Below are 24,636 nucleotides of genomic sequence, written 5' to 3'. Positions count from 1 at the left end.
TAATCTTTTTTCTTTAAAAAAGAAGTTCGAAAGAATTTTATTTTTCTTTAAAATTGTTTTTTCCCTTATGAATACCCATTCCTCTAAAACAATGAAATGAAGGACTCGGCTTCAGTGCGGTTAAAAAAAGAACCGCAATCTGCTGTTAAACAAATGAATGGTGTAGATTGAATGGTAGAAATTTTAAAATAGATGACCATGTCCCATTAAAGAAACTAACGGATTCTTTTAAACGGCACTAACGTTTGCCCAGAAAAAAAAAAAATGGTGCTAACGTCTAACTCTAAAGACGTTCACGCTTACCCAATTCTGCGAATCACTTCTCATGCCTTTCTATATGAATCGCCACTAATATATCGACAACCAATTTTATGTTGGGTTTCTTCAAAGTCGCACATGGCAACAACCAACAAGCCTTTGAAATCTTATCCTTGGGCATGTTTATAATCTCATCACATGTCATTCCAGCTAGAAGCATCCCGGCAGACGTTTGTCAAAAAATCTCCATTGTACGGCATCAGGGACCTGTTAGGTCGTAGCTAAAGCATTCGCTATCTTCTTCCTCATATTTTCTCCCCCCTCGTTATTTTTATTTTTATTTTTATTTTTTTATGCCTAGCTAGGCCTCCACTGTAGGCAGATAAAAGACAAGAAGTAGAGATGGCAATGTAGTGCACCAGTGGACCACTGGACCTTGATCTACCAGCTAACAAGCCGCTTGCGAGGACTCCTACAATCTGCTCCATTCAATCTCCTTCTCTTTGAATATTCTACTACAATTATCACATATGAGTATGACCTTGCCAATCCATCTGCAAGTCCCCGCTAACAAGTGACTTCTTATTTACCTCCCCCTTTTCCCATAACTCTAAACACTTATTCATATTAACCACTCATTACGTCGACGCAACTACCCGTGATATACTGGCAGTTATCCATGTTCTTATCATCTCAACCATGCTCAATGCTATCTACGTTGTTGATCTTCCCTGCCCATTAAAATTCCTCTGTTCACCCCTGTTTTACCCAACCAAAACAGGGGCCACTTGCTACACGTTTCCTTCGTTTTCCATGCTACGTTAAACATTGAATGTGGTAGTTTCCAAGATAAATCAATTTGTGGCTATTCCATTGACTATATGGTAGTTACAGAATTAAGGTAGGTAAAGAGATCTCAAAACAAAAGCAATAAAAAGATATACGTGAGAGACTAAGTTAATTAACAATGTATGACTACAAGATAATTGCAAGTAATATGTCATACAGAAGATAAATCTATCCTATGGTGATTAGATGAAACACTATCAGTAGCAAGAAGTCCACGAGCAACAGAGTCTATGATAGAAGTAGTTGGAGTTTTCTTGATAGCACTCTGAAAGTCATTCTTTATCCATATCTACTATGTTGGCATTTTGATCACACTTCGTAAACTGATCTGATACGCTAACAAATTATTCAACGTATTTATGATTGGGTATCTTGGCCCTTCAGCTTCGGACTCTATCATGTTCATTGCAGTTGGAGTGAGAATACCCATTAGCATTTTGTATCCAACCAGGCTTTGACTGTAGAAGGTAAAAATAGAATCTAATTAAGCTTATTTCTAATTGTTTCTGCCTCGCTTTTGATAAATCAAAAAATTTCATCACGTCCCATCACCTGCAGTTGACGTTTGCGGTCTTGGTCCTCAAGAGCCGCCAGCTTCAAGCCTTCAATGGTTTGCATATTATTACTAGTATCACCTACCAATCTACCATGCGTCGGTGAGGAAGCAACTTGGGGGAATAAGCTGAGGCATAGACATGGTTTGCCATGGGCGACTTTGAAGAAGGTCCGTTGTGTTTCTGTTAGACGAACCCGTTAGTTTCTTTAAAGGGATAACGTCATCTGTTTTAAAATTTTGCCATTCAATCTACACGGTTCGTTTTTTAACAGCAGATTGGGGTTCTTTTTTTAACCGCATTGAAGCACGATCCTGAAATGAATATGTATTCACTACAAAAAAAAGGGACATTTTCTGACATGGCTACAGTACCTATTTTGTTGCCACGTCAGAAAATTTCTGACGTGCAACTTTTAAAACGTCAGAAAAATATTACAAATTTGAAAATTTTAAAAATGATATAATTTCTGACGTTGCAAAATTTGCCACGTCAGAATGCTATATATATATATATAATCAGATATGTATATTTATAAATATAAACTAATATATATATATATATATATATATATATATATATAATTTTATATTTATTTCTGACGTGCCAGGTGTCGCACGTCAGAAATTTCTGACGTGCAACACCTGGCACGTCAGGAAATCATATATATATATATATATTATATTATATTATATTATACATATATATATATATATATATATATAATTTTATATTTATTTCCTGACGTGCCAGGTGTCGCACGTCAGAAATTTCTGACGTGCGACACCTGGCACGTCAGAAAATTATATATATATATACATATATATATAAATTACATATACATATAATTTTATATTTTATATATATAAATATATATATATAATTTTCTGACGTGCCAGGTGTCGCACGTCAGAAATTTCTGACGTGCGACACTTGGCACGTCAGGAAATTACCTCGATTGGCCCCCTTTAGGCGGGATTTTGAACTTCTTTCCCTCTTTTTATTTCCCCCCTCAACTTTTTCCCACTTATTATTTTTTACCTCTTCATTTTTTTTTCCCAACACATTCTCTCTCCTGTCTCAATCTCCCTGCAGCACTTTTTTTTTTTTCCAGCTGCTTCTCTGCAGTCTGCACGGCACCTCTAGAGGATGAAGAGAAAGAAAAGGTGAAGGGGAAAAATTGAGAAGCATGCAGCAGATCGAAGAAAAAGAAAAGGAGAAGAGAAGAAGAAGAAAAATAAAGAAAAAAAAAAAAAGGAGAAGAGAAGAAGAAGAAGAAGAAGAAGAGGAGAAGATCGATTTTGAAGATTTTCTGGGTTTTTCAGATTGATTTTTTGAAGAGAGAGAGAAAAATGAGAGCTGGAGAAAATTTTCTCCAGCTCTCACCATGGTGCAGATCTGCACCATGGTGTGGTGCAGATCAGATCGATCTGTGTTTCTCGAGAAACACAGATCTGCACGTACGGCAGCGTGAGGGAGCTGCCGTGCGTGCAGAGGAATTCAAAAAAAAAAAAAAAATTAATTTAATTAATTAATAATTAAAAATTCCAGAAAAAAAAATAATAAAAAAAATTAATTAATTTTTAATTTTCTGACGTGTGTCAGAACTACCATGTCAGAAAATTTTCTGACGTGGCAGAATTGCCACGTCAGAAAATATTTCTGACGTGTGACAAAGTAAAACGTCAGAATTTTCTGACGTTTTACCCACTCACACGTCAGGAAATTTTTTTTCCTGACATCTATGTTTCTGAGATTCGACACGCGTCAGAAACGACCCGTACGTCAGAAAAATTTCCTGACGCGTCAGATACTAAAAAACGTCAGAAATCTCCTGTCATAAAAAAAAATTGTTTTTTTGTAGTGATTCCTCTATATATGTAAAGAAATAGTTATTCTCATGAGAATAATTATTTCTAGAAATAACTAGCCCCCATCAAAAGAATAAGAGGACAGCTAGAGAGCCAAACAAATGAACTCATAAAATTTTTCAAATTGACGTGGCAGAAAAGGGAGAGAGAATTGCATTTTTTTATTTAAAAACTCTTGCCACATCAGTTTAGTAAATTTTCTTGGTTCATTTGTTTAACTCCCTAGTACTAGCCCAAGAATAATCATCCCATTTCTAAAACTTATTCGCAAATCAAACCGGGCTTCAGGGTGCGAACTGTAACAGTGTAAATTAAGTTTGAATTTTCAAAACGGTTCAGAAAAGAGAGGGGATAAATGCCCCCGGCCCACCAAAATTAATTTAAGGGTTATATATGCTGATACATTGAGGGTTGAATGCATGATAAGTTACTCTTATCAAAGATACTTTTATGAGATAACTTCTCTTATTATTGGAAATATATACTTTTAGTCACTTCAAAAAAAGGGAATAACTTCGCTTATTTATTATTATTTTATAATCCAAATCTATTAAAGGAAAGGACAGATTTTATCCTTGAAAGTGTCTGCTACGAATCTGAATTTGTCTTCGTTCCATATGCATGCCTTTAAAGGAAAGAGTCTATCCAGAGCAATCAAAGCTCTCCTAAAGACAATATTTAAGAAAACTCTCCTCAAAAAAGTTGTGGCAATGGACTTGAGCGGGAAGCTTTCGCAAATAGTAGTGGCCGGAGTGATAATATTTGCAATTGCGGCAGCGGCAGCAGCAAAGCCAGAGTGCTTGAACAAGTATTGTGGAGATATGGAAATTCCATTCCCATTTGGTTTGTCTAAGGAGTGCTATCTGGATGAGAGTTTTAGTATCACTTGTCACTCGGGAAAACCAATGATAGGTAATATCCCTGTAACAAGCATATCCATTGAGAATCATGAGTTGCATGTCAGGGTGTGGGTAGCCTGGAACTGTTAATGGAGGTGAACCCATGGGTAACGTCGTTTTCGCGCTCAAGCTGGGGGGTCAGTTCACCGTTTCCGACAAGAAAAATTCCTTCACTGTTCTTGGCTGTGACACTAGCGGATTCCTTCGTGGGTTCCAAAACGGAGAAGCATACTCGATCGGGTGATCATCTGAATGCCCTAGCCTTAGGAACGTGGTCAATGGGTCCTGTTCCAGCGTTGGGTGTTGCGAGGTGGGGTTTCCGGATGGGCTTAAGAATGTTAGTGTGGAAGTAAAGAGCTTTCATAATCACTCCAAAGTATGGAACTTCAATCCCTGTGGCTATGCTTTTGTTGCCGAGAAAGGCACGTTCCACTTCTCCGCAGGTTATCTCAAAAAACTACCCAACGAAAGGGTTCCATGGTGCTTGATTGGTCAGTTGGCAATCATGCATGCGAAAAAGTCCAGAATGAACGGAATTACGCATGTAAGGAGAATAGTGAGTGCTTTGATCATCTCCGAACCAGGAAGGGGTACTATTGCAATTGCAAACAGGGTTACCAAGGGAACCCATACCACCATGGGGGTTGCCAGGGTATTTACAACTACAAATCTTCCCAATCAAAAAAGTAAAAGATAATTTTTTATTTTTTATTTCCTGATCATTCAATATCACTTATGATATATATATTTTCGCTTTCAAGATCCTCTCCGATTCATTTGAACCCGCCGAAGAGTATCAGTTAGCTATATTGAATGGGTATTTTTGTGTTTTCATTTTTTGAGGGAACAAAAATATATACCACTCCAATATAATTAATTAGATATTATCACGTTCAAATGAACTGGAAAGGATCCTAATTACGTTTCAATGTATGTATTTCATTATGAGTATACTTATATGGTGTTGATATTGTTCACTTGATAATGTGATTGGAACACATAATTGGGGACAAAAATTTGCTACAAACTGCTCTGTAGCTAATTCATAGAAACTAATCTAATAAAGTGACATGTGTTATAGCTATTAAAAAAACAGTTTGTAACAAAGTATTTTGTAAAGTAATTGGGAAATAAAATAGCGAACAAAGGATTGTTATTGTATTTTTGAATGAAGATACTCGTGGCTTAGGGTTACATTTATAATGGATTGGTTGAGGGTTTTACAAGGAAATGTAAAATAGGATTGAATAGGGTTTTCTTAATTGGGAACTAGGGTTTACTAATTGGGAACTACAATTCTCGAAAAGCAGCTGTTGCCTTATTGGATGTCTATGCTTATTTCTTGCATACCATATTGGACCTCATGCCTTATTGATTGCATACCATATTGGACCTCTTGTCTTATTGATTGATACCTAACATAATGCAGACATTAACGAATGTGGGAATCAAACTCTCAATACCTGCACGAAAATCTGTACCAACATACAAGGCAATTATACATGTAGTTGTCCTAAGTGGTACCATGGGGACGGAAGAAAAGATGGTGAAGGTTGTTCTGTGGATCTCGCAGTAGCAATTAAGATTCTCATTGGTAAGTAGGTAGTATCATGTATACCATTAGATGCACAAACTTTAACCATTGATCATAAATTAAATATTACCCATTTCATTTGAGAGAATCCTATTCCTAACGATGAGGTTATGTCAAGATGATCAATAACGTTTCAGTATTTTCAAGTGCAGGATTTGGCATAATCTTAATTACTATTCTTGGGGCTAGCTCATGGATGTGCTTGGTATTCAATAAAAGAAAATTTATTAAACTCAAAGCAATGCTCTTTCAATAAAATGGGGGTTTGATCTTAGGACGGCGTCTCCGTGAACTAGGATGTACTAAAAAGGCCAAAATCTTTACTTTTGAAGAGTTGAAGGTAGCTACCAAAAATTATAGAGAGAGTAGGATCATTGGCTGAGGAGGTTTTGGTACAGTTTACAAAGGATTTTTACCAAATAATACAATTGTTGCCATCAAGAAGTTCAAGACAGTGGATCAAGACCAAGTTGATCAATTCATTAATGAGATTGTTCTGCTCTCCCAAATTGACCATAGGAATGTTGTCAAACTCTTAGGCTGTTGCTTAGAGACACAAGTTCCTTTGCTAGTTTATGAATTTGTCTCAAAGGGTACATTGTTCAACTATATACATCGTGAAAGCAACACATCCACCAAACGATGGGAAACCCGTCTAAGAATAGCTATAGAAACAGCAGACGCACTATCGTATCTGCATTTTACAGCTTTGCCACCTATAATTCATAGAGATGTCAAGTCCTCGAACATACTCCTTGATGATAATTTCATTGCAAAAGTCTCCGACTTTGGAATTTCAAAATTGGTTCCCCAAGATCAAAAGGATGTAGCTACTGTATACAGGGAACTCTTGGATACCTGGATCCCGAATACTTACAGACGAACCAATTGATAGAGAAAAGAGATGTTTATAGCTTTGGAGTTGTTCTCGTGGAGCTACTAACAGGAGATGATGTATTTTCATTTGATAGGTTCAAGGAGAAAAGATGTCTACCTATGTATTTTCTTTCTTCCTTGAAAGATGATCGATTGTTTGAAATTTTTGATAACCGTATAGTTGAAGAAGGAAATAAAGTGCAAATCAAGGAAGTCGTTAAAATTGTAGAGAGGTGCTTAAGAGTGAAAGGGGATGAGAGGCCTAGTATGAAGGAAGTGGCAATTGAATTAGAACGAATAAGAAAGATGGAGACGCATTCCTTAGTTAATGTTCAATCAAATATTGAAAAGGCCGACCACTTGCATGGTGTGACATCTGACGCCTCCGAATATGGTGGAAGTATAATGCAGATTGGATAACAGTCAAGCGTCTAGTACTACGATCGAGCGCACGCTGTGATTGCAATCGAGCGCCTGCGTGCTACGATCGAGCGCACGCGGGACCATTATGTTATTTTCTGCGTTTTAATTAAGTTAAGCCATCTTTATTTCCTTGTTTTAGTAGGATTAGAGTTTTGAGAGTCAATATTTCGTTATTTTATTAGGTTTTGGGTTTTGGGGGCATTTATGTCATATTTTATTAGGTTTATGAGTCTTGGGGCTATAAATATATGCTTATAGCATCTAATTTATCAGTTGTTGTTTATTATTGATTTTGATTAATGAGAATACTCAGAGTTGAGTTTATTCCTCTCTTTTCCTTCAAAACTTAGAGAGTATCTAGCTTTTGTCAAGAAGATTTCTTAGATCTTTGATAGAATCAAGATCTAGAAATATTTATCCGCTTAATGATGTTCTTTGCTGCAGCCCACTAAGTCACGCTGCATCAGCTGGTATCAGAGCTCAATTACTTTCCATGAATGGGGAGGAGCAATCGCTTTGCAGACATGAACGAAGTGTACGTGCGCACGGAGGCAGCATGTAAGGAGCAACCAGCGATTCGTTTGCGGCAATTGGAGGAGAGTTTTGGTGGTCTAACCGTGTGGAAGAAGGGGCGTGCACGCACCCAACACGGGGTCCCTACCGATCACTTGATCGACATGGATGGTCCGAGCGTTCGTCATCGTCAACCAAGACCGCAGTACACGGGGGCGAGAGACAAATTTATCGTTGAGGGTGAACCTGTCAATCCTTATGCGGGGCGCGGAGTGCAGAAGGGATTTTCAATGGCACAAGCCCATGCTATATCACGAGACACAGGCATCAAGCTCGACACCCAAAAAGAAAAGATAGAAAAGTCTGGAAAAAAGAGGGTGCCTAGGGAGGCGACGGAGATGACGAATCAATCGGTGATTCGTTGGCAACGCATGAAGGATGATGTGGAGATATTGCGGAAACAAATAGAGGCCTTCACGACCCGAGTTAACAACATAGGTGGCCCTAAAGTTCGTCACTATCAAACAACTCCACGCTTTGTGGATGAAAATAATGTGGTTGTCGCTGGTAGGACGCAATCTCAACGACGGAGGGCATGGATTGAGACGGAGATGCCGCGACAGGCCAACTTGACCATTATTCGCGAGCCTCAAATCCATCAACCAAATCCATATTCTGTGGAGGAGGAAAGGGAATTTGTGGATGAAGAGTTCCAGGAATCCGAGTTCATTGATGAAGAGTTCAGACATAAAGATGTTGAAGATCCTTCACAAGGAAGATTCGTAGATTGGAATTCTCCACCAACCTATGATGAGGAGCTCGAAGAAGATGACTCATGGGAAGAGGAAAGACCCACGGAGGAGCACGAAAAAGATGGGTTTTTTCTCATGTTTGGCGGTCTCTATCCCAAAGAAGATGACCCATTGGAAGAGGAAGAATCCACGATTGACATTGATGATTATGAAGAGGTTGATGAAAACCTTTCAGGTGAAGTGCCTAATTTTAAAGATGAAGAGGTTGATTATGTTGATTTCCTTGGTGTTGAAGATATTTTAAATTCGCCTAACGAAGATTATGGTGAGTTTTATGTGGATGAAGAAAATTATATGTTCACAAGGGAAACAATGGTTGACCCGTTCTTGAGCATTTTCATGGCACGTGGAAGGGAGAATGAACGAGAGAAGTACGGCAAATCCGAGATATTGCCAAGTAGTGTGTGGGGGTTTCACAACAACCATCAAGGTATTTCGATGATGAGAAGCGTTGCGCTTTTTGTGGGGTGGTATTTTGTCTTGATCTTGAGGAACAACGAGTGGAATGAGTTGATTGGGCATCCGAAGGACCGTGAAAAGAACCGGCCAAATTCAAGGACGAATTCTCTCCAACCAGGGGAGAATGATGCAGATTGGATAACAATTGGGGGTCTAGTACTGCGATCGAGCGCACGCTGTGACTGCAATCGAGCGCTCGGTCTGTGATCAATAGCCCGCGTGCTGCGATCGAGTGCACGTGGGACCATTATGTTATTTTATGCGTTTTAATTAAGTTAAGCCATCTTTATTTCCTTGTTTTAGTAGGACTAGGGTTTTGAGAGTCAATATTTCGTTATTTTATTAGGTTTAGGGTTTTGGGGGTATTTATGTCATATTTTATTAGGTTTATGACTCTTGGGGCTATAAATATATGCTTATTATTGATTTTGATTAATGAGAATACTCAGAGTTGAGTTTATTTCGCTCTTTTCCTTCAAAACCTAGAGAGTATCTAGCTTTTGTCAAGAATAATTCTTAGATCATTGATAGAATCAAGATCTAAAAGTATTTATCCGCTGCTTATTGATGTTTTTCGCTGCAGCCCACTAAGTCATGCTACATCAAAGTAACAGTACAAACGCTGGATTTGATAACATGAAAGGCCATGTAAAATTAGCCTTGGGGGATGGCAGATGAATGTGGCGTGATAACATCCACTCTTCATGGCATTTTTTTCTAAGGCAATTTCCCATTTTAGCGTCCTAAAAAGAGTTATGTTTGCTCTATTGCCTCAACAAAATGCTCAATAGATATGGTGATGGCATGCATATTCTATATGCACTATTCTTCATGTGTTAAGTATTATGTTAAGGTCGAAAGAGCAATCTGTTGCTGTCTTGTTTCTGTTGGTGTTATTTGGTGCAATTTTTTTCTTGTGTCCTGTTGTCTTGTATAGCTGCTGTGGGATTGTATATTTGTTGGTGTTTGGGAAGTGTAGTTTTCTTAAATATGTGTATTTAAGAAAATTTTCAATGAAGTATGGCTCATTTTATTACCTTATTGTTACGGTGAGTAGGCTATTTATAAATGAAGAAGTGCTTTTTCAATCAACTTTAATGACTTGTCAAAACAGCCAACTCATTGAACTCAACAGGTTTAGTGTCTATTCATTAACAAATATGTATTTTCGCAATTAACAAAAACGAATTGTTACTAATGGTCTCACTACAAAAAAATATCAATTTTTCATGTGGCAAACAGTACATGATTTTTTTGCCACGTCACTAATTTCTGGCGTGGGAAAATTGGAAGGTCAGTAATTTGTGATGTGGCAACCAACACGTCAGAAAATTCTAACGTCTTATATATTGCCACGTCAATAAATTTTTTCGGATTTTAAAACTGTAAGAATTATAATTTTTACTGACGTGTTAAGTTTTTACATGTCAAAAATTTCTGACACCACGTCAGAAAATTTCTGACATGGTGATGCCCCACTTCAAGAATTTCTGACGGGGTGAATCACCACGTCAGAAATTAATATACATAATTAATTAATTAATTAGGTCTAATATTGGTATATAATTATAGTTATTTTGAATTGAATTCAAGCAAGCAATATAATACCTGCTTCTTCGAATATTATATCTGATTTATTCTTTAAAAAAAAAAATGTATATTATATATCTCTGATTTTGATGTTCTTTAATCATTTCTTATCCTAATTAAAAGTTTAAGTTTTTAAGTCAACTGATAATTTAACATGATATTAAGGTCTAAAATGAGTTAGAGCAAATAAGGTTCATTGTCTTAAATTTGTAAGAAGTGTTAACTTATTATAAGAACAAAGGTTATGAGTTAAAATTTTGGCTACAACTGGGACAGAGGGAACTGGGGGAGGGGGAGAACTCTTGAAAATGTCCAATCATTTTCTTTTCTTGTTCTAAGAAACACGTGGGAGGGGGAAAACTCTAAAATGTTCAATTATAAGCTAAATTTTTTAAATTAATCAATGAATTGGGCTAAGATCCCAAGTTTGGAAGTGCAAAAAAGTGTTGCAGCTGTAAGCAATCAACTCAGTCCCTTTTAAAAACATTCTTAGTAATATATACCTAATTAATTAATTAATTATATTAGGTAATATATACCTGACGTGGTACTTTATACCTTTTTTTTTTTTTTTTTGAAATATATCATACTCATTCATTGATAAAAGTTGCGAGCCTAAAGCTCTTACAAACAGAGCAAAAAATTCTGAAGTAAATCATAGCCGAAGCTAAAGATACAATCATCAACAACAGACCAAATCAACCAAAACACAGCATCCGCTAACCTATGACTAAATATCAGGTTTAAAACTTAGATCTGCATCAAACAGACACCATCTAATGCATAAATAGCGCTTATTCCTCAGCCTTGAGGGCAAAACCCCCAAACCGATACTTAATCCTCGGCCTTGAGAGCAAAACCTCCAAGCCGATACTCATCCTCCTCGACTCGAAAACCAGGATAAAGTTCACATCCACAACCCAAGGGTTTGGACCAATAATAACGGGCAGCAACCGGGCGGAACAAAGCAGGAGGAGAGAGCCTTATTACAAGCATAAATAAAACCATACAGGGAAATAAAGGAAACAATAAAACTAATGCAGGAAAAGAAATTACAGCAAAGAAAACCAAATACAGGGAAACTCAAAGGAAATACAAAACAGAAAAAACAATAATACAGGGAAAAAAATGCGAAAAACACTCAAAGCGGGTCACGGCAGCCGGAGGAGGCCAATTGCGAGCTGGCTGGAAACCGCTGCGGAAAGTGGCACAAAAAGCTTGGCGCGGGAGGGGCGCGTGAAAAGACCCGACAGCGAACGGTGAGCAGCGAAGCAGGCGCGGAGGAGATCGGCAGCACACACAAGCAAATAGGGAGGGGGAGAGTTTGAGTGAAAACCCCCAAAAGCAGTACCCACCGAGAGAAAACACAAGCACAACAGAACAGAAAACACCAAAGACAGAAACAAGCCTAAAACAAAGACCGGGAAGCAATGAAGGGAGGAGGGATGCAGGAAACGGGCATCCCTCCTCCCCTGAGGCGGCGGGGCTCTGGAGGGGGGCTTAGGGTTTCACAAGGCTTAGGGTTTCTCTAATATCATCTCTTTTATACCTAATTAATTAGTTAATATAATTAATATACCTATACATATTGGGAATTGGCATGCAGTGTATGTATGTATATATATAACTATATATATAACTATATAACGATATAACGATATGATATAATGTCCACTGGATTATCGATCCTTGAGTTTTTATTTTTTTTCTCTCTCTCTAATTAATTATTAATGTTCTCAATAATTAAATATATTGCATGTACATGCTATAAGCTATATATATATAATTAATATAGCTTATTTAATTATATAATGATGATGATGCATGCATGCAATATTATGTTTTTCCCTCCATTAATTAATTCTATTGCAAATAGAGTTTATGGAAAATAACTATTGCTTCCCTCCATTATGCAAATAATTCTATTGCAAATAATTATGCTTAATAATTATATAATTAGTTATATAATTATTAAGTATATATATATATAGAGAGAGAGAGAGACCTAGCTAGAGATCCTATATTAATTGAAAATAACTATATATGGACTTGAAGAAATAATCATAAACACATATGACATATTTTATCGATCACTTAATTCACTCTACAAATTACTTTAGTATATATATTCATCACTAATTGATCACCACTATATGGGAATTGTGTAAAGATGACTGAAAAATTGATTTTTAATTTATCAATTCTTTCTTTTTTAATTATTTTAATTTTACTTTGAATGTCATTCTCCTACGTACATTAAAGCAATCTAATGTACGTATACGTACATTAAAGCAGTCTAATTGCTAGCTAGCTGCGCGATGGGAGAGGCATGCATGCACTTTAATTTGGCATGGCATATATTAAAGAGATAAAATAAATGTGTTAGACTAAAATATTAACAATGTTAATTGTGTAAGGATATGCTGCGTATATGAAGGGAATCTGGTCCAAGAACAAAGAGCCTCACAGCACTGAGTCAAAGAGCTTTGCTAGGGCTACACATGAAGAAGTATGTGTGTTTTTTGATCAGTTATATATATATATGTTAATTATGTTTATGTTTTATTTGTTTATGCAGTTCATGAATACGGGGACTCCGCCTAGACGAGCGCAGTCTTACATCAATACACACGTGAAGAAGGATGGCGGATATCCAAATGACTTGGTCAGGGAGAGATGTGTATGCTACTAATAACCGATATGTCTTGGTTAATATATATTTCTTTTTATTTCAATTTAATATTTCTGAATGCTTCTTTTAATGTGTACTCTACAGGAGAGGATGAATGAGCTAATACCTACTAACCCTGCTGCTACAAGATCTATAACCGAGGGGACCGTACAGTGGGCACCCGACGATACGTACTCACAGGGGATCGACAATAAGCTTGAGTACGCTAGTCGGATTCGTCAGGTTGGAACAGGTATTCTACTTGTGCGCGGCAACATACACTCCTATTTTAGACCAGTCGTACCATGGTCACAAAATCCCGGGAGCTCAGGGGTCTCACAAATGATAAAAGCTGCACTTCAAGCTGAAAAGGGAGAAGCACAAGGCGGAGATGGATGCGCTGTTAGAGGCACAGCGAAAGCAGGCAACTACGCAGCAAGCTGAAAAGGAGACGCACAGGGCAGAGATAGCTGCGCTGTTAGATGCACAACGAGAGCAGGTTGCTGCGCAGCTAGTTGAGAAAGAGGCTAGTATTAACACTATGTATAAGGCACATTTTCGTCAGCTTGAGTTCATAATGCAGTCGAGGTCCGCGTCCGAGATGACTCGAGTTAGGGATGTGCCAGACAAAGAGTCCACAGCCAATTTGGTGGTGAGATCGTCGGTGGGGAGTGGATCAAGTAATGCAATTTTTTTTGGTTTGGGTTTCCTTCTTGAATATATATCCTATACATACGAATTGGTATATATATATATATATATATATATATATATATATATATATATATAAATTGACACTCTTGTTGCAATTTTTTTTTTCTTCATTGGTTTGGTGATACATTTGATTGCTTTTAGTATTGTTTTTTATGTTCTTATTGCTGATGATGACCCTGATGATGTTTGTTATTATTTCTACTAGTAAACTTTATATTATTTTCCAGTCGGAATATATATATATATATTGCATTGATGATGCTTGTTATTATTTGTAGTTAGTGCATTTTTGGTTGTATTATAGTAACATCATTTTGGTTAGTATATATGTTAAAGTTGTTATGGTGCCATTTTTTATGTTTGGCTTAGGATCCTGATAAGAGAGGTACGTATTGCTTTTTGATTGATTGTTTTATCATTTTCAGGTAATGGCGAGAGGTTGGAGAATGAGGAAGCTATTGACCTAGATTGAGCATTGTCTGTGAGTTTGTAGTTGGTAAACCTATAAATATTTTGTTCGTGTTTTGTTGATGTTTAACGTTAGATGTAATTATGTCTATATTCGTGGTAACATATATAGTTTGGTTGTCTATGATTGACGTAGAGATTGCATGTTTGTGATACATGTAATTATGTTTATATGATAAATAGTAAGTATTTTTTTATGGATGTTTAATGAATACTTCGATTAGGGTTTAATGTGCATGGTAGTTCGTTACATCAAGTATTTTTGGTGGATGATTAACGTGGTAGTTCGTTCCATCAAGTATCATTTCATGAATATATAGTTCATTAAATATGTATTAGGTCAATTCCGAAATTCTGCAATAAAAAATATTGTTTTTGATGTTTTAACTATTGATGATGATGATGATGATGAGGTTTGCATGTTATTATTTCTACTATTAAACTTTAGTATTGTTTTTGCTTCTAGCTAGTTTTGTTATGTTATTATTGTTCATATACATTTTGTAAGAGATAAATATTGCATTGATGATGTTTGTTATTATTTCTAGTGGAAGCATTTTTTGTTTTATTATTATTGTTCCTATACACTTTGTAAGAAATAAATATTGCATTGATGATGCTTGTTATTATTTCTAGTGGAAGCATTTTTGGTTTTATTATTATTGTTCCTATACACTTTGTAAGAGATAAATATTGCATTGACGTTGTTTGTTATTATTTCTAGTGGAAACATTTTTTGTTTTATTATTATTTTTCCTATACACTTTGTAAGAGATAAATATTTCATTTTCTTATGTTTGTTATTATTTCTAGTTTATGATTTTTTGTTTTATTATTATTGTTCCTATACACTTTGTAAGAGATAAATATTGCATTGATGATGTTTATTATTATTTCTAGTGGAAGCTTTTTTTGTTTTATTATAGTAATTAATGTCATTTTGGTTAGTATATATGTTAGAGTTGTTACGGTGCCCTTTTTTGTGTTTGACTTAGGATCTTGATAAGAAGGGTACGTATTGGGTGTTGATTGTTTGTTTTATCATTTTCAGATAATACGAAGAGGTCGTACACAATGAGGAACCTATTGCCATGTAATCAGCTTTGTCTGTCAGTTTGTAGTTGGTAAACTTAAAAATATTTTGTTCTTGTTTTGTTGATGTTTACCGTTACATGTAATTATGTCTAGATTCGGGGTAACAGATATCGTTTGGTTGTTTGTGCTTTTTGTACAAAATGCATGTTTGTCATACTTGATGGAGTTTGTGATACTTGCATGTTTGTGATTAATGTGGAAGTTCATTTTTTATGGATGATTAATGAAAAATTTGTTTAGGGTTTAATGAATTTTTTATGGATGGTTCATTTTTTATGGATGATTAATGTCGTTTCATGAATATATAGTTCGTTAAATGTGTATTAGGTCAACTCCAAAATATCCTATAAATTGGCCTTCCAAACAAATGTGAAAGGCCTTTCAAACAAAAAAATAAATCATAAATTCAACAAACAAATGAAAAAAAAAAAAAAAAGACTTAATTTTCTGAAGTGGGATTTCTTCCACGTCAAAATATTTTTTGACGTGGGAGAAGTCCCACGTCAGAATAGTAAAAGTGCCACATCAGAATTTTTTTTGACCCGGCACTATTAGCACTTCAAAAAATTCTGACGTGCTAAGCAGTAACACGCCAAAAATAAAAATTTATTGACTCCTACGTATCTGGCATTCAACACACGACAGAAATGCCACGTCAAAAAAGTTTTTTAACGTGTTAGACACCATGACACGTCAGAAAACTCTAATAAGGAAAAAAAATTGTTTTTTTTGTAGTGTCTTTTAATTCTGACCGTTCAATTGCACTTATCTAACATGCGCTTAATCTTGACCGTTAGATCATACTATAATTAATTGTTGTTTAAATATGATCGTTAAATCATACTTGGTAGTAACAATTTTTTTTTTCAACCGTTAAATCTAACTTGATTTAATCTTATAGTTGATATTACTAATGGTGTAGGAAATCCAACCGTTGGATCATACTGATAAGTATTCTACAATCTAGATCAAATCACTATACTGTACAATCATACAATTGCAACATTAAAAAATTTAATGACCAGTTGCGCTACCAAGGCGCTCGACAGCCGTCATCCTTGCACAGCCATCACATGCGTGCCTGCCGTGTCTCACACGGCCGTACTGGTGTGTACATAAAAACATTGCTCTACTAAAAAAAAAAAAAAGAAAATTGCTCTAAAGCAATTAAGTTGCAACTCTCTATTTCCAAGACTCATTAATGCCTTCTTTTAAGGAAACAATCTGAAGATAGAACTATACATATATGCTTATATTAAGTTTGAAACAAAAATTTTGTTTCATCTTCTGCTTATGGGACAGGGACTACGATGCTCCTTCTTCTGTAGGGAGATTGAAACCTGACATAGATTCGAGAGAGAAAAATGATTGCCCATATTACAACTCTGCTATCTATGAATGCTGCTGGTATGAAGTGCATTCTCAGCTGTTGGTTTCGCTTCAGACGGGCCACAGTGATTAAGAATGCAAGCGCAGAAATGGCACCTGAAATGCCAAACAGGCCATAGAAAGGCTCAGGGCCTAATTCTGGATCAACGTTCAAGTTGGACGAAGAGGAGCAGTTATTAGAGGAGAGCAAGTTTCTTTCTAGTTGTTGCATTTCTCCCGTACGTCTGTATCACTTCAAGGGTTGCCTTTGAAATGTCAAAAACCAAAGGAGAATCTTTTGGGAAAACCTGCGACAGGGAACCAAAACAGCACTTCCAAGATCAAATTTTTTAAGGATAAATGAACAAAAGGAACTTCACTTACCCGTGATGTTTGACACTTGCAATTATATTTTTTTAGAGTTTAAAAAGTTAGAAAGTCGGGCTCTCATATGTCACTTAATATTTAGGATTAAATCCAATGGGTAGTAAGTGAAATGTTTGTTATGCCCCTATAAAACTTATAAAAATACAAATTTACCCTAATTAAATAATTTTGTTTTTTTTTTTAAAAGAAAAAGGGAACAGCTTGACCCACGTACAGCTGGCCGTGGGTTAGCCATGGATAGGGCTGTTAAGTGAGCGAAGCGTCTCGCGAGCAAGCTCGGGCTCGGCTCGCATAAGCTCGGCTCGTGCTCGACTCGAATATTAAATGAAGCACTTCATGAACACAAATCCTAGCTCGAATATTAAACGAAGCAAGCTCGGCTCGGCTAAGCTCGTGAACAGCTCGTATAAGCTCGAGTGTGTGTATATATATATATATATATATATATAAACTAAGTAATACATAATTAATTATAAATCTCATAATTATTAAAACCTTAAAATTGCATTTATATTTAAGCGTTAGAGAATGGAAAATTCTAGACCCTTCGTGATCAAAGAGAGAGAGAGCAATCATTAAAAAGACCTCGATTCAATTAGAGCATATCCAAACGAAAGGAAGAAGAATCAAACAGAAACTATTGAGGGAGATTGCGAAAGGCATAAACTATTGAAGAATCAAACAGACCCAAACATTATCACTACATGTCTGGTGAGTGAGAGTGAGAGAGTGAGAAATGAGAGTTTAAGTGGAAGATCCGTTGTGACTGGTGAGGCGGATTGAGAGAGAAACGTTAAATTTTTTTTTTTTTTGTAGGGGGTGTTGTCCCAATGCAGTTTGAATGCAACATGTTAACTTGTCCCACATTGTTAAGAAAACATCAATCTTCAAGTTTGCTTATCTATAAAAGGATGCATATCCTCTCTCTTTGAAACCAAATGCCTTGCTGTATTGACTCAGGCTCCATACTCGACTAGTCAGGCTAAGCAAATGCTCATATGCAAACTAACTTCTTAAGCCGTTTAAGAGTACTTGAAGTTAAAAAAAAATTTAAAAACAAAAACATTAAATATAAGAGCCAGCTCGCGAGCTAGCTCGGCTCGACTTATTATTAGCTCGAGCTCGATTTTTTTGGCTCGCCCTTAAGCTCGACTCGAGCTCGAGCTCGAGTAAAATTTAAACGAGCCAAGCCTGAACAAGGGAAGCTCGCTCAAGCTCGGCTCGTTTACACCCCTAGCCATGGATAAGGTTTTTTATTTTTACTAAAAAAAAAAGATAGTGATATTTTGGCGTCGTCCACGTCCACTAAGGTTTAACAGAAATTTCTAATCGAGAGATGACATTGCAAAATCTTAAAATATAAGAACCCCATGATACTACTTTTAAAACTTTAAAAATATGATTGTAAAAGTATTAGGAGATAATTGAAGTTTTTCCCAAGAAAAATGAAGAAAAAGGAGAGGAGCTTACAAAGCCAAAACCACCCAGATTGAAAGTGGGTTCTGTTGCAGTGTAACCTTTGCAGTACTTAGCAAGGAAGACTTTAGCATGCGGGCCAACAAAAAAAGCTGCTTGAATTTCCCCTCTCTCAAACGCTTGAGGGTAGTCGTTTATGGAGCAAATTAAACTCCCCTGACATTCTCAGGCTTAAAATTCAAGACGTTGATCAAATATCTTACAATGAAAGAATTCCCATTACACCCAACTGGTGCATTTGTTCTTTGAAGTGTTTCAATATCTAGCACAGACGGTTTAAACTGAGAGACAGTCATTCTGGATGTGAGGCTTGCTGCGAAACTGGCCGAAACAATTAGAATCATAAAAAACCATGGCGCCAACACAAAACGAGACAAATTGTTCTTAATTGGTTCTCCTGTAGAGTGAAAAGACATCAAATCCAGTACCTAGTATGTATCGAACAAAAGTAAACTTTAAGGTCCTTTGTTTTGAGTGGAGACTTACTTTGTATGAAGAAAAGGACAGTGACAGAAAACCAAAGCATAGCACCGAAGCCCTCAAATTCAGGATTGCCTCCATTTTCAATCAACCAAATTACTAACCCTATGAATAGATGCATCGCCACCATGAGTAGCCACATTTTTTTGGTAAAGACCTTGAAGAACAGCCATTTTTCTCTGAGCTTATCTGGTTTCACAATGACTACCATCACAAGACCAGATTCGATATATTTTTAGAGTAAATTCTGCATATTGCATTCGATCTGCCATGATTTCTATATCACCAACTGCTCCATCCAAGCCCTATTTCACATCACATTCATGCTCATATCAATGTTCATATATAGAAGTGCATGTCATTAGTAATACCAAATAGCATCAAGATAGTAACAAAGTTTTGTCAGTATTAATTCTTTCATGAAAAAAATTCTTTTTTTTCTTCCTTTTCCTTTTGGTCTCCATTTGTTTTGGCTTAAAATGATTTCTGAAAAATGTTAATGTATTTTCAAGTGTTTGATGCGACAAAAAATAAAAGGACATCGCTAGGACCTGACCAGGACACCATCGAGACCGACTCATGACCCAGTTGAGAGTCTGTTAGGACCCGACCAGGACACTGCTGAAACCCAACGAGGACCCGGTCAAGACCAATTGGGACCTGGTCAAGACCCTACAGTGACTCGATCGAAATACCGGCATCGGTACCCGACCAGGACACTGTCGAGACTCGGTCATGACACTATGGGGACATGGTTAGGACATTTTCGTAATTTAAAATTTAATATGATTGAATGAAAATATTAAAAAAAAAAAAAAAAATTGTGATTATCTGTACACACGCCAAACACCAAAAAATATTTTTCAGAAAATCATTTTTCAAGAAAATATTTTCCACTTAAACCATTTTATGTTGAAAAACTAGGGCCCTAGTTTGTATTGAGAGTCAGGGATCTGGCTTACATGCTATTATTTTAATAACAGCATGTATGCTGTAGTGTAAGCAACGATCAAGATTGAATCTCAAAGTTGACTTACATTAAAAAGCTTTTAATAGAAGAGAAAAAATGAAAAAAGATTTTGAGAAATTAAATCTTGACCGTTGTTTAAACTACAGCATACATGCTGTTATTTTAATAACATGTAAGCCGGATCCTAAGAGTTAGAACACATTATTTTGGATCTATCAATGTAGCATGGTATTTGTTTTTAGCGAGGGGTAAGTAAATTTACCTTAAAGTAAACCTGTTGCACCATATCATCATATGATCCATTGAAAGGGACCAAAACATAAGGCAATTGATAAGGGAGACGTTCCACAACCGCATCAAACACATCAATTGAAAAACCAGTGATGAATGTTCTGTTCGTCTCCTTGTCATAAGTTAATCTCACAAACTGATTAAATGCACCCCTGGCAGGAACCCCTATCTTCAATGGTTTCCCCTCAATTACATCGTAAGTCAAACCCTTTGGCACTGTTTGCAGGCCACCTGGCCACAATACTGGACCCATTACTCCATTAATAGAACCATTAACAACTCGTACTTTCTCCCCATCATGCTCTGTAAAGTTCTCAGAGAAACCAAATTCTGGTGACCAGAATGCTATCTCCTTGTAGCTTTTGCCAACCACATTAATGATTCGAAAGATGGGTAATTTTGACAATTTACTATTCTTGAAGCTTATCTTGCCACTGAGACCTTCGAAGTTATTGGACAAAAATTTTTCCCATAATGTTTTTGGGGTTTCCCTTCTTTGTGATATCGTAATGGCCTGAGCAATAGCCCATGTTGCATCATAAGCACGAAGCGCAAAAATGCTTGGATTAGCTTTCTCTTCTTCTGGGTACTTCATTCCATAATTCTTTCGGAATTTGATTTTAAACTGCTTGAATTTTTCACTAGAAGACTCAAAAATAGTCTTATAACCAAGCACGCCTTGCATGTTGTATGTGATTGAAGAATCAACAGAATCAAGAAGGCTTGCAATCTCATCTGTTACAATCCATACGTTGCCTTTTTCCATCATACCCATTTGGTTTGCCTTCTCAAAAAGCAAAATAGCTAACTCTATAGAAGACAGAAGAACTACGAAGACCCTGTTGCTCTTGCTCTGTAGTTTTTTAAGCTCTTCTACAATGGCTGATTTTGGGTCTGATGACAGAGAAGATAGGGAAGGTAGAGTTGAGTGTTGTTCAATCTCTGAGCCAACAGCTCGGAGTGAATCAGAAAGGAGAGTTAATATTGTTCCTGCAGGATCACTGGAAAACCCGTTATTGTTTTCGTAAATTGTTGTCACCTTTCGCCAGTTAAAGTGGCCTACAATGGCGGCAATACACTTCATGTGGAGGTTGACGTCGTTGGCCATTTGAATGAAAAATGGCGGTTGAAGTGGTTCTACCGGCGGGATAAAAGCCGGTGAAATTAGCGATAGGATAGGGATATCCTTGGTGGCTTTACCCATATCAGAGATTATAGCAGCTTCCTGAAATGTCAATGTTCCGATGATGGCATGCACTTGGTTGCTGTCAATGAGTTCAATTGCTGCAACCAAAATTGTATAATTTTCACTATTTTGTGCTTCTGTATTGCAACAACATAATTTTCACTATTTTCGTGAGTATTTGTCGAGACCAAAACATGTACAATAATTCCTAATATCCTATAATGTTGTTTCTTAATTATATGTACTTTTTGTAATTAAAGAATCTTATACCATATGTTACATGAAGATATATAGGGAACAATAATTGTGTCGCACTAAGTCAAATATGAAAAGTTCAACTATTGGTTAATTAAATTGAGTATTAAAATAAGTCGTAAGATCTTTAATTATTATGAGAAATTCATACTCAATTACTTATTTAAGTTAAAAGTGATATGGGTATTAATGGATGAGTAACTTGATTGACAAGCCCTTTTTTTTGGGGGGACTCTCCACTACTTTTGACCTATAAATGGGGATTAGTACTTTTATATCATAGTTAGATGGTCTTTAATCTTGTATTCATAGTATACATACAAAATTTTTAACCATGAATCACATTCTAGTTGGTTGGTCACCTCCTCTTACCCATTTTGGAGTGGTCAACTGTACCATGGGTTTTAGAAGATGGTTCAACCACCTCCGAAGGCTAGTGCTGAGGGTGACCAAACCATCTTGAAGGCCTTGGAAACCAACTGTAAGGGGTGGTCAAACCACTTCCACTAGCTATATTGGGTGGTTCGACCACACCTATAATTAGTCATAGGGAGGGTTTGGCCATCCCCAAAACTGACCATTGAGGGTGGTCGAACCACTCTCGTGGCTGTGAAGGTGGGTATGAGAGGTGGTTCGACCATATTAGAACTGATAGTTAGAAGTGGTCAAACTACTTTCATGACTATATATAGGGGTGGCTCGACATACTCATAATCAACCAGAGGTGGTTGCCAAACCTCCTCCTAAGCCTTTCAAGGTGGTGGACTACCTTCAGAATGGCCCAGAGATGGTGGTAGACGTCCCCCATCCAAACTATTTTTTTCCTCTTTATTTTCATAATTTTTTATTTGAGGATAAATGTATAATAATTTTATAATTAAGGAGTTAGAAAATTTGTTGAAAATTGTATGGAGAGACCCAACTTTTATTATTTTTTTATTTTATTTTATTTTTTTTAACAATGGCATATTACATGGATTTATAAGTTCATTTTAAAACCATAAGAATTTTTTTGTTACCAAGTCAAACCACCGGACCAATTTAATAATTTTTCCTAATATATATATAACTCAAATTCTATACCGAGAAACTTATTCCATGTTTATTTGAGCATAACCTAGTTTGTCAATGAAATCTTAATTAATGCTTTTTATACAAAGTTGGTTTGATTAAAAGTTGTTATTTTTGGAGCCCAACACAAACTATTATACCACTTATTTGATTTGTGTGCATGCACCTCTGTTCTGTATGAAGTTCTAAAATTGGATATAATGTGACAGAACCCACCCACAACCTTTGTCCTCAAATGCCAACACGTTATCTATGTGCATGTCCAGCTTATGTTAGAACTCAGAAAGCTTACCAGCAGAAGTTGCTCGAGCTGAATTTCCATGGGAGTCTTTAACTTTCAAAACCAGCTTCGTAGAACAATTCAACGACCGATGCAAATCTTGGAGGGCAATATCCGCTGCTACTTTCTGTTCCTTTCCCACACGAGAATTACAGTAAAAAACAGCACCTACACTTGCAACCGTTTTTGTCGTTGGACAGTATCCTTCAGAGACGCTACCTTTTGATCCTACGGCCGTCAACAGCAACAGCAAGAAGAAAGAAAGACCACCACACATTTTTCTTTCAATGGAATTTCTTACATCTTCGGGCATGCGAAGAAGATATAAAGGTGGTGAAATTTGAATGACTTGACTATGAGAAAGAGAGGAGACTCAAAACTTAATTATATTAAGGAATTGAAATACAACTTGTGCTTATAAATATATATATGTCTGTTAATTAATTAGCTGGCTAATTTTTAGCTTCTTTCCAGTTGCTCCATAGTTTAGGAAAGTCAACATGTCTTTACACAAAACCACATTATGAAACATAATTGACTGTGAAGCACGGATAGAAAAATGAAGAGAGCGACGAGCGAAGAACAAGTCTGACATGCAAATTGCAATAAAGAATTTTCAAAATTTTGCAATTTGGTGTATTATTTTTGAAAGAGGCGTTTGAGAAGAAATTAGTGACGAGCTTGGCTTATTGTTGAAGATGCGCTGACTCAACAAACGAACAAGTAAACGATTCTCAGATTATAAAAAAAAAAAAATGTAAACGATTCTCTATTTTGTTTTAAATATCACATGCCATTGAACAAGAAACTGGAAAAAGAAAGGAATATTTAAAATAAAATAAAAATAAATAAATAAATAAATAAAAGAACCATTGTATCAACAATTATTGAGACAAGAGTTACAATAATTAACTCAAGAGACAAAGAACTCAATAGTCAAGAGTTACAAGAACTCAAGAGATAAGAGTTACAAATAATACATTAAGTTTATTGTTGTTAATGCAGAAGTAGAAAATGCTTGTAACATTCATACTCTTTCTCTCTTCACTTTTGCTCTTTTCTCTTTCTCATATTATATCCCATTATATACTTATACATAAACAAAGCGAGATTTCCCCATATCAAGAAATTCTAACTTGGGCACTCTAAAAAACATCCCCATTGATTTGCCTATTTTTACCCAGAAAAATTCAAGCTCATACTTGGAAACCTGTGGTTGATCAGAT

General features: G+C 36.2%; 2 pseudogenes; one reads left to right on the top strand and one right to left on the bottom strand.

Moving 5' to 3' along the window:
* The first annotated feature begins 4,242 nt into the window (after positions 1-4,242).
* LOC132185074 (wall-associated receptor kinase 2-like) lies at positions 4,243-9,786 on the top strand (annotated as a pseudogene).
* A 7,504-nt stretch (positions 9,787-17,290) lies between these two features.
* Positions 17,291-23,693, bottom strand: LOC132185075 (glutamate receptor 2.5-like; annotated as a pseudogene).
* Positions 23,694-24,636: the final 943 nt, after the last annotated feature.

The sequence above is a fragment of the Corylus avellana genome, chromosome 7 (assembly GCF_965113065.1).
Source record: "Corylus avellana chromosome 7, dhCorAvel1.hap1.2, whole genome shotgun sequence".
Lineage (NCBI taxonomy): Eukaryota > Viridiplantae > Streptophyta > Magnoliopsida > Fagales > Betulaceae > Corylus > Corylus avellana.
The sequence above is the reverse complement of the archived record's forward strand: the minus strand, read 5'-3'. Positions and strand labels throughout refer to the sequence as shown.